A 10,772-nucleotide genomic window follows, 5' to 3' on the forward strand; every position below is an offset into this window, starting at 1 on the left:
TGTTAAGGAATAAAGTCTGGTCACCTAGCACAAAATGAGAGTCATGTTTCAATTCTCTTGATGAGATTTGCTGAGCAAAGCAGATCAAACTGTGAGCCAGAGTTAATCTTGCTGAAGGTCTAATTGTACTCATGGCTGGCACTGAAGTGATCACAAACTCTAAAGAAACCAATGAGAATATGCTGTCTGGTTTTAGGCCACCTCTTTGTACAGTCTCCTTTTCTTCCTTTCTCCCTTTTCCAGGTTTCCTTTTATCTGGCTATTGGGTCATGCTAAAAGTCAGGGAAGGTGGGCCTAGAGCCAGCAGAACTCCCCAGATTCTAGCAGGCAAAATGAGCATTAGGAACCAGTGCTGTGAGTATAAAGTTCAGGCTGATCTGTGACCATACCCAAAGAGAGCAGTAGAAAGGTGTCATGAGGTTCAGCTGGCCTTATGCTGTTTCATCTTCCCCATGTAAATCAAAGTTCTACTCAAACAAAGCCCAGTGTTGGAGATTATCTAGTGCTTTTTATTTGCAGTTCATTTCACTAGGTGATTTTTTTTTGTCAATGATCAAGGAAGAATTATTTATTTTCTTCTTGCAGTTATCCTTCTCCCACTTTTCCATCTAGGCATGGTTGTGATGCAGATCTGTAATATTTTTGGTTCTAGAGTGTCTATATAAAAAATGCTGATCACATCCTTAAGCCAGAATTCCACAAATTCAAAACTCCTTAAATAAATTTCAAGGGGTGTGTGGAGGTAGGAGGGATTTGTTTTTGTTTGATTTGGTTTTTTTTAAAGCAAGCTCCTTCTAAAAGGCTATCTAATTGTTTTCTACTTATTGTCCATTGATTATACTACTATATTACAAGTAATTCTTCATCTGATTACCTCTAAGCTCTGCAATTATGGCCAATTATCATAATACATATGCTGTGTAATTTCATTATATCCAGTGGTGACTCAAAATCCAAGCTGATATAACTGAAAGCAGAATCTAAACCATTATGTTTTGTTCTACTTCTGCAGGAGTCTGATGTAAGGCAGTCTCCCTGATCTCACGTGAAAGAATGTTCACTTCTATGAAATAGCTTTTCTCCTAGGGCATGAAAGGTGTAGTGGGTAATCAAGTATCTAGGAAACCAAAGCAAACTTTGTAATCAAAAAAACCCTTCAAGTTTTGTTGCTTGATCGTCAGGAATGATATTAGACTATCTGACCTTGAGATCTCATCCCTAAGCATAAGCTTTCCAGAGAGAAAGGGTAAAGCTTGACTTGGGCTCTTTCAGAAGGGAATTCAGAGTACCTGCCTCCACTGACAGGAAAAAGGGTCTCAGGGGAAACTAGATTTCTTGGCAAAATGAGGTTACTAAATTCAGATGGGAGAAACACTCATTTTATCCTAAGGGTTAAGCAGACAGATGAATTTCCCTTGATAGAGGTTTGCAGGATTAAGGAATATAGCTACTTCAGACATGATATGCCATCCTGTGGCTTTCACGTGCTTCTTCCCCTGTGTTTTTCCCCAGGCAAGGCACTCTGTTTTTATTCACTAGTTTGCAAGCATGACATTAGCTTATTAGGATCTGGGCAAGGTCCATAAGTAAGCTGTCTCTGTCAAGATATGTCTATCAGAAGCAAAACATGGATTTCATAGCTCCTTTTCTTCTAATTCAGTGGAAAAAGTTCATCCAGCTACCCCGTGTCTGGTGGGATTAAGGATGTAATGTTACATGTTTTATAGAAACAATTCAGCTACCCCAAAAGAGGACACCAAATGCCAGCCCTGCAGAGAGGTCACTGCTGCCCTAGGATATCTCAAACGTCACTAGACAAACAGAGCTGAGGAGCTGAATTTCACCTTCTCTATCCAGAATATAGATGTCTCATTTTAACAATAGAAATTGGTGTGATATTGTCACTGAGATGTTCCATCCTTAACAAAAGTGGTTTCCAAGCTGCTGCCATGTCTGATGGAAACCCCCAAGCCAATCTTTTAAATTGTTGTTCTTTGTGTTTGGGGTGTTTTTGCAACCTGGAACCGAAATAGTGATTCCTTAGCAAATGTGGCCATTTCTTCAAGAAGCAAAATTAAATTGTTATGAAGCAAGTAAATGTCAAAAGCAAAATGACAGTTATTTGGAAACCAGATTAATTTTGCTACCCTTATGAGATATTGTACTGTGCAACACAGAATTTTGATAATAGTGCATTAAATTTCAACTGGAGCTTATGGGATGTGACAATTAACACCAAATCCACTTTTGACCTGTAATGGACTATCTCAGTTAATTAAAGGTTTGACAGTCAATAAAGCTGTCATACCCAGACTTCAATAATAAGTTAGAATGGTCACACAAAATATCTTGAACTGAAAAGCAGTGTTCTTCAAGTTTAGTTAAAACAGTCAACTTCAGTTGCTAATTTTCATGTTGCATTTTATTATGTTCCTTACACAGAAAGTGCAACAAAATTTCTGTCTTCTGTCAAACACTTGCAGAGGATACCACCTGTGTACTGTACTTCCAAGTTTTGCGTTAGTACAATACAATAGATGTAAAGCAGAAAACTGAGGTTTCATGAAAGAGAAGTGGATTGTGGGGTGAGTGTTGGTGTTATTTGTTTGTTTTATTAGATAGACTTCTTTTAAAAAGAGCCCATATCCTGAAATCTTTTGAGGAAAAAGCTTATCCTTTGTAGAAATGATTGATTAATCAAAAGCTATTCTCCTTTGGAAAAAAACATTCCAGTAAAAATTTGCAAATATTTCCATTTTGGGATACTTTTTTCTATATTTTCTTTGCCATATTGCTCTGCTAACTTCAACAACACTCAATCCTATTGCAATAAGGTACAATAAATCAGAGTTGGAAAGGTGTCTGCAAAGCAAACATTCCTCCCAAGTTAGGCTCAAACATCTAGACTGCAGCTGCAGTAGATAGAGGTTTCTTGTTATTTACTGCACCTCCAATATAATCTACAGCCCTTCTTCAAAAGAATCCAGGGAAAGCTCTTTCACACTTGCACACTCATCTTTTGGAAACGTGCTCTATGGAGAAGTGTTTATAAAAATTAAGAAAAATTTTAGAGTTATTTGTGGTAGCCCATAGTCACCAAAACCAAAGCATGTCCCTATTTAAGATAATGAGCATGTTGCCATTGCACTCCAAGGAGCCAGAACTAGGATGCCAGACTGGGTGCTTTTTATTAAATGAAGTCTGGAGTTTCTTTCAGATTGTTCAGAATCAACTCTAAACCAAATCTCTGATCTGCTACATGTTACTGGCAAGAAAGAAGTAAAAAAAAAAAAAAAAAAAAAAAAAAAAATTGAGGTGCTAATGAAAATATTTAATTTCATGCTTTTGAACAAAAAAGTATGTCAACATATACAAAACAAAAATTTTCTTGGTGGTGCTCTTTCTGTTCTGACTTGCAAATTCTAAATCATACTTCATATCACTTACCACAGTGTTTCTCCACTAACTATTAAAAACTCCAATAAATTCAAATAATCTATCAAAATTTTACAGTCTACTCTGAATTTTTCTGCTTTTTCTGTGATTTTTTAAATAGATACATACATAGACATGTCAAGTGTTCTTGTAATGGTTACAAATATCCTTGTCCTAGTCCAAAGGTTATTTTGTGTCTGTAAGTGGCTCCTGCTGATGTCAGGGGCCCTGAACCTGCTCTGCTCCTTTGACCTGACAAAGCACTTAAACCGGCGCTTAACTTCAGGCACAGGAACAGATGCCTGCCATCAGAGGGCTAACCTTGTGTGTAAATAACATCTAGGTTATCTACCAGCTCTTTACAGGAAAGGAATGAGCTACAAATTGTGCTTAGGCTTCCACAGCTTCAGGGGCAAAAGTCACGTGAATCAATAAGAACCAGTGCATTGCAGAAAAGGGGTGAAATGCTCAGATAAAGAAAATTTCAGTTTCAGAACACAAAATTTATTGCAACTTTGACCTTGTAAAATGCTACCAACAGAACAGATACTGCTGGAAATATTGCAGATGTCAGGTGTGATTATGGCCCATAAATTCTGGAAATAGTTGATAGTTTTATTTCAGTTTTGATGTGGGAGGGGTTTAATTCAATAACTTGCAGGGTTTTTTTCTCAACTACATGATTAACTAAGCTGATGTGACCAAACTCAGCCATCAGAGAATTGTTTAAAATTTGTCATGACTAAGTACTATATAGATTCTGGATTTTAGCAAGCAGCCCAGAGAGAAACAGACTTAGCAAACCCAGCATAACTGGGAAGAAACCAGGCAGCTGATGTGGTGTGAGGTGTGGACTCCAGTGAATACAACAGTTAAAAGCACTGTGTTGATGCTGGGCAGCAAGTCATTGATAAAATTTGGTATGAGAGCTACTGTTATCCCATAGGGGTAGGTGGGAAAAGTGCAGTACAGACAGCCAAGATCTCTGCCCAGAAGGCCCTCAAATGAGAGGTGACAATGTTAATGGAAATGGACAGATCTGATTCTTCTTTAGGTCATCTGTGTCCTCAGCAATTCCACTCACTTCCACTTTCCTTCACTAGGATTTAACATCATTTTCCAGCAGCCTAAGTTAGCTTTCAGTCCAGCATTAGGAGCCTTGCAGAGTTTCAGCTGGATCTGCACAACTCCATTCTATTCACTGTAACTCAGCATAAAGTTTTCATTTTAATTAATTCATTCATACAAATTTGTTTGGGTGTTTTTTTTCCTAAACAAGCTAAATATATTTTTGTAATTTCAAAATTAAATATCTGTTAGGTTTTAGCTGTTTGGCATATCTTGTAAACTCAAACTCAATCATAAAAAGATGGCAAATTCCTAACACAGTAAGAGTTTGCCCAGAAAAATCAATATTAGAGAATGACAGCAAAGAGAGTCCTATAAGTAGTATGACTTTGCCATGTACTCAAGTATTTTTGGAGCCCAGACAGTACATTAGGAAGTGACAGATTCATGTAGTTTAGCTGGTGATTTATAAAGTTTGCTAGCTGATTTAATAGGGTGCTAGAAAGCGTTGTTGTTCAACCAAGTAAAGAGAATCATAAAATGGTAATGAATGTTATGACAGTTCATGAATATTTCATTTGGGGTCTCTTTCAGATGCCTGTTAGTTTATCTCAAGATCTAGGAGTATATTGCATATAAATCTGCTGGAGAGTAGAACTGCACAGTATGCCAAGAGACAGGCAGGAGAGGTTTGGTGAGAGCAGCATGTTTGAACAGGTGTCTCCAAAGCACAGAATCACAGTTAAGCCCTCTACAAAGTGCTCAGGAAAAGTATCCAGGGCATCAAGCATATTTATTTGCTGTTTGTGTATTTAGAAACATCAGGTAGTGTCTTGCAAGCTCACTCTCTTTACCTGTGACTCCCGAGGACTTGTTCACTGCAGCCTCTCAGGAAAGTTTTTGTTGAAAAGGCCAAAGGGATTCCCATCTCATTAAGTGTTTCTTAAGAGCAACTTGCAATGTGGACAGACATCTTTAGTAAGGTAAATCTGTAAAAAAGACCTCCAGGTTTTCACCTTGAACATCCTGAAGAGCAGAATGTAACCTTCATGCTGCTTTAAATCCTGAACAGGTATATTTGCTCTGTAATATGTGCTCCATAGTTAATTTTGTAATAGATATGGAATACTTCAAACTAAATCATTTGTGTGATCCAATGCCAAATCTTAATGGGAAAAAAAAAGAAAAAATTTTGCCAGATAAGCTGTATTTCAGTGTCTTTTGATCCACACAAGCAAGACGGACCTGCCTTGTCACAGCAGTGCTGTCCACCATAAGATAGAAATTCTCACATTGCTGTTTTCTTGGCTGTTTCTTAATGATAAACCCCTCTAAAACAATGGACTTTATGCATCCTGAAGGCTTGCACCAAATGAAGCAATGAAAGAGCAACATGTGGGGAGTGGTCAACAACAGCACCATGCCAGAAGTTCTGTTTAATGGGAATTGCACACTCAGAAGGGGTCAAAACAAGCATGAAGGTCTTGAAGGGGCTTGTACCAGTTGGCGTCATCTGAAAGACAAGGCAGGAAGGGCGCTGCATGAAAACTGTGAAGCCTTGCAGTTTGTCTGGTTAAATCATGTTTAAATCTGGTTATGTTTGTGAGGGGCCTCAATTCAGTATTAAAATCTCAGTAGCATAAAACATTATTTACTTTCAGTAAAAAAAAACAACTAGAAGTTCATGAACAAGTTTGGTTTTACCATATGAATTTGTGCTACAAAACAAACAAAAAATGTGTGACCTCACTTGTTTATCACATTTCATTATAACCAGCATAGGCATCTGTGGTGCAGCCTCATATAGGTAAACCCAAAGAAATATTTTTTTCTATTATTATTGCATCTTGGACAGTAAAGTGCACCGAGAAAAAAATGTTCACAAATTTTTGCTGACTTCTTCAGAAGTCACCAAGATGGACAAAGAAATCGGAAAACATTTGTGAAAAATTGCTTGTTCAATTCTGGTTTGTGTCAAGGGCTTTTCTGCAAACTGGAAGGAGAGAAAGATATGCTGTCCTAGCAGATTTGACTTATGTTAGCAGTAATTTGTTTGGCCACTGTTTATTACTTAATAATCAATCTTTATTATTACATTAATTCTAATTGGGATATGTGAAATATGCAGTGCATTGACCACATGACATCAGTTTACTTGCTGAATAATTTAAGCTATTTCTTTCTAATGCCTTAGGCTGCAATATCATTACTTTTTGGCTGCCCTAATATTCAAGTTATATTGATGTTATTTCACTTGTTATTACCTTCTTGACATGACATTGTTTTTCAAATATGGAAATCCTGCTCAAATACCTCAACATGACAGAATCCTGCATTAGTCTATAATGTATCATAATAACAAAACAGTGCAACATAAAGCACTTGATTTGTTTTCTAACCTGTGCCAGCCTTCACAATACAGGGACAAGAGATGCCAGAAGGAGAATTTTGGTCTGCATATTTTTTATATATTCTTATCCATTTTTACAGAAGGCAGGGAATAATCTTGCTGATAATACAGAGGCAACAAATGCACAAGCAGTAAATGGACAGGGTGATTTATCCCACTTCACACTGCTTTATAAGCAGTATGTATCACTCCTGTAAGTCGTCTTCTGCTTAAAGAATTGTAAGAAATATATCTCACTATTACTTTTATTGATAAAACAGACAAACCACCTTAATTCATTCTTCATCCAGAGCCTTTTATCACAGCATGGTTGTGATTAGGATTCTGATCACCGTGTGCCACTCTGAGATTGAGAGGCTCTATCTACTCATCTATTATTCTTCACGAAGCAAAGCTCCAGTGTACCATCTGTTTTCTTACTGAATCTTGCATGTAGCTGCAAAGAGCTGCTCACCAGAGATTAAGGCTGGCAAGCAAGCCCTTGGTTTACATGGGGATAGCTAAGCACTCACTGCTATTGGGCTCTTTAAGTTTTGGATGAAACAAACTAGTGTTTTCTGCTGTATTTAAATTTTTATTTTATCTGGTATTTATTTATATATTACTTCAATTTTTATCTGATCATAATTGATTTTGTATTTTTCTTGCTTTTTTCCCCAACAAAAAATCACTTGGAAAAAACCCCAAAGAGCAATAAATAACCATGCTATAGAGCTTTAATTGAGAAGAGGTCTGTCTTGCATTTTATAAGATCTGGATTAACAAAGGCTGTTTCATGCTGGTGGTGCTTGCCCCTTTTAATACAGGGAATAGAAATGGTTGCTGCTATGAACACGCTCAGATAAAACACGGCATCAGCACCCCATTGGATGTACCTGAATATCACCATCCTACAATTCCTCTTCTTCACGTGGCTGTATAGACACCTTTGCTTTATTACACTGCACACAGTTCAGGACAAGGGGCTGAGCACTGTGTAGGGCTGGGCTGTGGCTGTTTGCAGAGCCCCCCAACATCCCTGCCCCGCGTCTGCTACTGAACACAGGTGTAGCTCTACCAGCTCACTGCCACTGAGCTTTCCCCACCTTCCTTGAGGCTTTTTTTCCTTTAAACTGCACAATTCTATGGGAGCTTCACAACCTTCAGCATTTTATAATAGTCCATGCTATTCCCCAAGGAGCAATAAAAAGTAGCTTTTGAGGCTCCTCTTTTTGATCCATTATTTAGAGCCTAATTTGTGCTGTCTGCAATCCCCACATCAGTGCCAGTGGTCCTGCAGTTCTGCAAATTCCCTTCAGGACTAGACTAAAATCATAAATCATTTTTAGGAGATATTTAGATATCATCATAGCACAATTTTTTTCAATCTGCTCCTCTTACCATGGATTTGATTTTCATAGCAAAGAAGGACTGTCTGAGGAAACAATTCTATTTCTTACTCACTCAGCTTCCAGATTAAATTTTTACTTGGCAACAAAACTTCCTTTCCCAAGATGATGGTTAGACTGTATTGGTCCTGGGCTCAACTCAAGCAAACATTTGTGTTTGTACAAAACCTGGCTATTTTCCTCATATGCTCAGTAGGACACTGGGAACTGAGCCATACAGAGTCAGCAAGACCTGGAGTCATTAGCTGTGGGCAGGTTCTACATCAAGCAATGCAGGTTATTAGACTATGTCAGTACTAGCAAGTGAGTTTATTTTTGCTTCAGCCCTGTAAATGACAGCTTTATATATGTGCACACTTGAGCAATCAGTCTTTTTTTTCTGTTTGGTTTTTTCTTCTTTTATTTTCAGTCTGATTCTCCAGCAGGAATAAAACCATTTTCCTCTTTAAATATGCCAAGGCCTCTTTTCAGTCGCATTTAATTCATTTTGTGATATCCAATGTTTTGCCTGACACAGCAGGCCGGTGAAGCCACATGACAGCCTGCTACTGCATCATGATTCATTCAGAGGCTGTGGCTGCACACAGCACTTGACAAAACTCGTCAGTGACAGAGTCTTTAGCCCCAGCACCTCTCAGTCTAAGTGCTAATGATGCTGCGTGGTGCAAATCCACAGAGACATCGGCATGCTGCTGGCAAGACTTGAGCAGAGGTTTTGCAGGCTTCATCTTTGCATCACCAAGGAATTTTGTGTGGGCTTTAAAGCAGCCTAGAAGGCAAATTTGTTGAGTGAGAGGGCGAGGGTGCATATGAGAGTGTAAGTTACACAAGAGGCTGCATAGCTCCCCTTCCTGCTGGGTGATGGGCTCTTGTGGAGGGCTCAGAGGCACACAGAGGTCTGCTGCCTACTTCAAAGACTACAGGCATGTCTTAGATTAAGCGGTCCTTGAAAAGTTCATCCAGAATGCTGCTCAAATGAACACCCCAGAGATATTTGCTGTAATGCTGCATTACCTTGTTTCAGTACATAGTCTCTTTCTGAATTTTTTTCCCCCCTCCCCTGGCTTTTTCTTTTCTTCATTTTCTGTTTTTGTTAATTTTGATGTTGAGTAGCTCCAGGAACAGGAAGTACAAGGTTTCTGAAAACACCCAGAAGAAGTTTCCTCTAAGTCTTCAAGCAGGAGCTAAGAATCTCCTTGTGTGCATTCTATAAACAGCTGGACAGAACAAAACCCTTCAAAGAGACCAAAGTGTGAAAACTAAAAATGGCATGGCAGAAATTAGTCAACAAAAAAGTGAGATTTATTCATCCATTGCTCTGGGGACTACATAAATTGGTATCAGTGCTAAAAGTACAGCAGTTTGCTGTCATCTATGACTCTTATCCTGATGCTGTGAACTGGTTATCAAAAAGAGCAGCTTCAGTTTAAGACTAGAAGTTATTCTCGGTATCTGGAGGGACAGAGAAGGCAATGAGGGGTCCTTTCTTCTCTGGCCTATGGTCTCCAAAGCAGCAACAGTCCTCAGAGACACGAGCTTCTGCCAATGCTGGTCGCTCTTCTTTGTGGGTGTTTTGTTTTGTCATCTCTCCAAAGGAGCTGTTGTTGTCAACACCAGCTGAAAAAAACCTGGCATGATCTTATATAACAGGCTAAAACAATCAGCAAGAAGGGAGGTTTGCCACAAAAATCATCACTTATATTTCTTTACTCAGAACCTCAGACCCTGGGATGACAAGGTCGTGTTAGAATTTTGACCAGCTGAACCCATTTATGCCACTGAAATGATCCACATCACAGTGCAGTAGTTGAGTAATGCTTCCCCTGTGACTGGGTGCACTCTCAGCACCCTCAGGCTGGAACAGGCAAGGGAGTTTGGCATCTGAATTTCTGCAACCCTTCCCCTACCCCATTCACACCAGGTCTGACTTCTGTCTGCATTGTTGTTTGTTTGTCTGGGGGATTTTAATAACCATTCTTCCATTATCAAAATTGCTGTTGCAAAATGTACTACAGAACCAAATGTAACACATCTGAAATAATAAGGGCAAAATGAATTAAAGGGGATACCTGCTGCTTTCGATTCTGATATCAAAACCCTGTGTGACATAATCCCACTGGTCAGAAGCAGCAGAGTGAGCTGCTAATGGATGTGTTATCTGTGAAATACAGCTATTGCCTTTCCACAGATTGCTTGGGGGAAAACTACAGAACAGTGAATTCTCACTTTTCAGACTCCTTCTTGATAAAAATAAATATGTTTGATTATTCAAATATATGCTGATTGAAAAACAACATTCAAAATAGATATTAAAAATTGAAATGGCAAGATGTTTTCATGCTTAGAGCCTAGAGCATGCAAGGTTCATATTCATGATCGTTTCTGCATTAAAGACTCTCTGTGGCACTGAACAGCTCTGTCAGGTCAGATGCTCCGAGTGGCCACACAACACAGAAATCAGCTTGATGGAA

This window comes from Catharus ustulatus, chromosome 7, assembly GCF_009819885.2.
Source record: "Catharus ustulatus isolate bCatUst1 chromosome 7, bCatUst1.pri.v2, whole genome shotgun sequence".
Classification (NCBI taxonomy): domain Eukaryota; kingdom Metazoa; phylum Chordata; class Aves; order Passeriformes; family Turdidae; genus Catharus; species Catharus ustulatus.